We start from the raw sequence: 6,000 nt of genomic DNA, 5'->3' as shown, positions 1-6,000 counted from the left end.
TGACCAGTGTTTGTTTGTCTCCTTCTACTCCCACTCCCTGTCCCCTGTCCCTTTCTCCCTGGGGCTAATCGTGCACAACCTGTTTCCTCAAGGTGTGGAGCACTACCTCACAGGGGTGTGGGCATAAAAGCTTCACATCTATGGACCCCTGGATTTCAGGTGAGTGGCACTGGCCTTCAGTGATGGCTGGTGCAGGCAAGAGTGGTGGGGCAGGGAGGAGGAGAGTCAACAGACGACGATGAGGGAAAATAAGATTTAAAAAAAGATTAAAATACAGACTTTGCGCTTGCGGCATCGCCGACACGGCGATGTGGCGAGCACAAGGTAAGTAGTTTTCTTTTAAAAATGTTTTTTATTTTCCCCCATTATCTGTCGACTTCCCCCCACCCTGCCCCACTGCCCCACCGCTCTTGCCTGCACCGGCTGTCACCGCTCACCTGTAAGTGGTAAGGAAGTCCTGCAGAGGAGGTCCTGTGATTTGTATGTTGAGTATGACATGCACAATTTGCAGAATCTAGTTAAACAAAATAGCGTTCCAGTACTTGAGACATTTCTGCAGGTGACAGCCCCACAGGCCATCTTCTGACTGGACTGATGGATAGTTTTTTGAGGAAGGAGGTAAGTGACTGGGAACAGCTTAAGGCTGAGATTTGTCATAAAAAGGGGCCACTTGGCCTCAACTGCTTCCTACAATTGGCTGATTCTGTGATTAAGTAGCAGGAGGAGCCCCAAATGTTCTTCTAGAGCTCATACTATGTCCTCTACCCAAAGGTGAAGCGAAGTCATCAATTTGTAGCCTTCAGTACACCTCTTAATCATTTTTTCTTACTTGGTGTCAAATAAATATGCTCCTGTGAAAAATATATGTATTAATAGGTATTCCTGTGAGTTGTCTGCCTTCATGTAATGCATCCATATTTGGCAGTGTGCAGCCATGGGAGAACCATTTGCTCCTGCACACAAAGAATAAATGAAATATCCAATAGAAATCTGTCTTCTTGTTCTATTATTAAAAGGATCAACATTTGAAATTCTCTCAAGGCAGAGTATACCACATAAGTTGCCTAAATGTTTGACCGATTCGGAAATTGGAGGCAGAGTTGGATCTCGTCAATGCCACTGCTGATTTCTGCTCCACCAAGAAAACAGAAGATGTATCTTTGGATATTAAGGATCATTGGGATAGCAAACCAGCCATAAGGGAGGCTAACTACCGGTGGGAAATCTTCACGGAGACCTTATGGGTATCTTTTCCATACAAACCGAGGAACATGTAATTTTTCAATTCTATTTCGTTCTCTAAATAGAACTCTGGGACAGAATTGCAAAGGGAGAGATTCCCCGGCTTCTTCATCTGGTATTGTTGAAAAAAGAAACACTTTCTTCCCTTCATTTAATATTGTTTTGTGGCTGCCCAAATGTTTCCTTTGTGTTATAAAATCTCCTCCAGATCAGTACCTAAAATGTATATATCGCTCTCTTATGTTCTTCTCCTCCTCCTCAGGTTCAACACCCTCAGGATCAGGCTACTCTGCCTATCTGGGATGATTGGCAACTGGGGGCTTTTGTCTAGCCTGCAGGGCAGCAGGAAAATCAGCATCAATCATTTGTTTGTAAATATGCAATCATAAGAGAAATATCAGGAGAACAATTGGCATCATCAGAATCAGAGTGAGACATTTCAGGAGTCTTGCATTTTTAATGCACTACCATGCTTCCATGCCATGAACCAAAGAAGTCCCACAACAAGGCCACCTTCAGTAATCTTATTCATATAAACACTGGAGGGCCCTATAAGAGTTTGATGTGAAATGAAGAAGAACCTGATTTCCATATAAGTCACCTTAGGGCCACAAATTACGAGGAGCCTCGTGCTATCCTAAAAAGTACTTTTTAACATTGTCACCGGTAAGACACTTGAGATAGTTCACTTGCCGGCATAGGTAAACAGTAGAGTGGGGGACCTTTTAGGTTTTGATTTATCAGTGTGTGCATCAGTGGCACTCAGTATGTACAGGGTTCGTACCTAGTGTCAGCCTCATGAACTGCAGGAACTAGCAGTCAAAAATCTCTCATACGCCAGAAAAAGTTGAAGCATGTAAAAAACTAAACCACCATGCTGCATCGAGAAATACTTTTGAGATACATTTTTTGTTTTGCAACTTACAATAAAAGTAAAAAGGCAAGTGCCTATATTTTTATTTTGTGTAATTAGTATTAGCATTTTTATTATTCAAATTATACCTACTGTTGTTTCCTATTTATGCTTTATTGAGCATAAGAAAGTCATTGGATTGCCACATTACATTTCTCTATATTTAAAATAAATATTATTTACGTTACACATGAAGAGAAGATTTGAAAGTGGGCACCAAAAGAGAAAGATGTTACGAGCAGCTCAGTTATCTAATTTGCCTAAAGTTGAAAGTTCATTCACTGATAAAAAAACTTCACACAGTGAGGACAATGATAATCACTTTGAGGAGCAGGAGCCTTACACATCTACATCATCTGCTTAAATGGATGGTACAAATGTAACAGTCACAACACAGATGGTGCAGAAGGCCAAATAGAACCCCAAGAAAACATAAATAATCCAAAATTTGATGACCAAGGTTTTTGGAAAGCTTTAATTAATTAATGAAGACATGTTGTTTTGAATTTCAAAAAGTGCCCTCTGATTGTCAGTACTGGAAGGATTGTTTGAGCTATCTAAGCACCTCTACACAAATAATTAATATTGCTTTTGTGGTCTTTTTAGGAGACTAGTATATTTCGAAGAAGCTGGCTGTTTTTATTGTTTTTATAGCAAGATTTTTTCAATGTCATTATTAGCTATAGCTAAGCATGTATTTCATGACTGGAAAAATTCAAAGTTACGAAAACAGATAAAAAAAGATTAATAATGACAAGTACATCAATGTGTTGCTGGACTTATATGCACATTAGCAGAACACAGATACCATTTTATTATAACTCATAGCCAATGCTGATCAATTTCTTATTGATTATATTGCACAATATGGCTATTCTGGCCTTGAAAAGCAGTTTATTTGTCCAAAACAATATGTGATAAACTCATTGACATTAGGACAGAAAAGGAAGACAGTGGGGCATCCTGTGGTGCAATGCCCTGCTCCATACTAACAAGGTGGTGTAAAGCCACTTAATGTGGTTTAACGCCACATTGTAAATATGCCCCCTACCTCAGCAGTCCGCTGTGGCAAAAGGGGGGGCAATGAGTGTTTCTGTGGATGTTCCACTACGACACCCATTGTTTTTTTACACTGCCCCCTATTTACAAGCGTGGCATAAAAATGGGGCAGCTTCAAAAGTAAGACCAGGGAAAACCCAGTCTTAAACAGGCGCAACAAGGAGAAATTATTAATTTCTGCTTGTTTGTGTTGTTTCTTTGTATGCTGCATTCTGCAGCACACATACAAACAACAAATCGCCATTAGTGATTGTTTATGTGCAGGAATGGACACCTTTCTGCACAGGAACGATCAACCCCTGCAACGCAGGCACCCTTGCACTATGATGCAAGGGGGTCTGCATTGGCGTAGGCAGTTACATTTAGCACCAGTGCTACCGGAAATGCAGGGGTGCAACACATTCTTGTTAATACAGAGCATCCCTGCATTTTGTAACTGTCGGAGCACGGCGTTAGCAATTGTGGCTTAACACTGCACTCCAACAGTTTCTTGTGAATATCCCGAAATGTATTTTAGATCATTTGAGTCAAGGTGGTTACTTCAGATTGTTGAATTCAAATCAGAACTCTCACATGTTGACCAAATAACTGTCATTGTAAGATATGCATCTTCCCATAATGGGTTGCCTATTGAAAGTTTTTTTCAACATTCATTTAATTAGAAAACCATTCTGGAGAAAATGTAGACCATAAGGGTCTTGATTATTTTGTACATGAACGCAAAGTTGAGTTTAGGAAATGGAGTAGTCAGGTCTATAATTATGTTGCAACCTGCCTGGAAAATCTGAAGATATGCAGCCAAGAAAGTAGGAAACAAATAAATATGTCATGCATATTTCCTGTGCAGGGCATTTACTAAATCTTGCAGGCCAAGCAGCAGTTGATTGCTTTGTAGATAAAGTGGGGTTCCTGCAGTTATGTAGCACATATAAAGATTTGTGTCTGCTTCCACAAAACGGTAGGCAATTTTGCAATTATATTTGCTTTCTAAATCTGCTGTACTAAAACATCTTTCCGATACAAGATCAGAATCATCTACTGCAGTTAATTGTGAACAATTGTGATTCTATTAATTATGGTAAAATTAAAAAGCAGGGTGAAAAAAATTGAAATGGTACTGCCAGAGTGAGTCTGGTTTTACTCTGGATAAAATGAGGAAGTTTGATTTCATGTTTACCCTTATACAGTGGAATTGTATTTTGAAGCAGTTTCATAGATGTTTCAAAATTTTACAAGATACTCAAATCTAAAAAGGTACATGTGAAAAAGTAGACTCGTCATTATATCATTTCTTAAAAGAAACCAAAGATAATTGTAATTAAATTGAAAAAACGGTCAGAGACATTGCCAAATGTATATTATAAAGGAGATATATCCTCCCTCTGGGAAGAAGGAAAAGAATCAGGATCAATGGCCTTGGACTCTTTTCCCTCTATCTCCCTGGTAGAGACTGAATGCTATTTAGGCCAGACTAAGAGTGGGAGCCCCTCAGACATCATCCCGGCCAGAATTGTTCCGATAGTAGGTAAGACTCTTAGCCCACAGATTCAATGTCTATCGTGAATCTCTCATTGATGGAGGGTCAAGTTCCTAGGGAATGGAAGAAAGCTTTAGTAAGGCCTATTAGGAAAAACCCCTCCATTCCCTGGACTGATATGTCTAATCTTAGGCCTATCTCCCTACTTCCCTTTTTGGGGAAACTTATAGAAAAACACGTCAATAAACATGTATCAAACTATATTGAACAGACTGGTAGGCTAGACAGCTCTCAGTTTGGCTTTATACCAAACCATAGTACCGAATCTGCCCTGTTATCGGTGACAGATGATCTTCATATGTACCAGGACAGAGGTTTTTTGTGTTATCCTGGTACTATTAGATCTATCGGCAGCGTTCGATACGATATCCCACAAAATCTTAATCGAACGCCTGACTATGATTGGCATTGAGAGCACAGCACTAGCTTGGTTAAAGAGTTTTTTATCTAACCGTACTCAAGCTGTCAACATGGGCTCATTTCGGTCGACTGAGACTTGTATCACGAAGGGGGTGCCACAGGGCTCTTGTCTGAGCCCGACTCTTTTTAACATCTATGTGGCACCCCCGGCCAGAATTCTGAGAGACTTTGGGTTCATCCCCGTCTCCTACGCGGATGATACCCAGCTCTTATTCCCTTTTAAAAAGCTCACACATGAAGTGAAGACGGCCTTTTCTAAAGGCATGAAGGCTGTGGCAAATTGGATGACATCGAACAATCTCCAATGCAATGTAAATAAGACCGAAGTTGTGCTTTTTGGGGAGGTAAGAACGTTGTGGACATCGGACTGGTGGCCATGTGAGCTTGGCCAAGTGCCAGAACCTAAACAGGTAGTAAAAAACCTAGGGGTTCGTCTCGATCGAGAGCTCACTTTCAAACAACATGGCAACTGGGTGGTTGGCCAATGTTTCCATGTTATTGGACTCCTACGAAAAGTCTTCCCAATTCTACCGGACTCCGTCAGAAAGACCCTGGTACAGGCACTAGTGTTGAATCGCCTGGATTACTGCAATGGACTTTTACTATCAGCCAATGAGAGTGTCCTAGCAAAACTCCAGGTGATACAAAACACTGCAGCAAGGATTGTGCTGAACGCCCCTCCAGGAACGCCATCAAAGCCCCTCCTGGATATGGATAAATTACACTGGCTTTCAGTCCGCAAGAGAATACATTTTAAGACTTGTTGTCTGATCCATAAGAATCTCCATGGATGTGGACCTTCCCATTGGAAGGATAAATGTATCCCATA

This window comes from Triturus cristatus, chromosome 4_2, assembly GCF_964204655.1.
Source record: "Triturus cristatus chromosome 4_2, aTriCri1.1, whole genome shotgun sequence".
In the NCBI taxonomy this organism is placed as follows: Eukaryota; Metazoa; Chordata; class Amphibia; order Caudata; family Salamandridae; genus Triturus; species Triturus cristatus.
The sequence above is the reverse complement of the archived record's forward strand: the minus strand, read 5'-3'. Positions refer to the sequence as shown.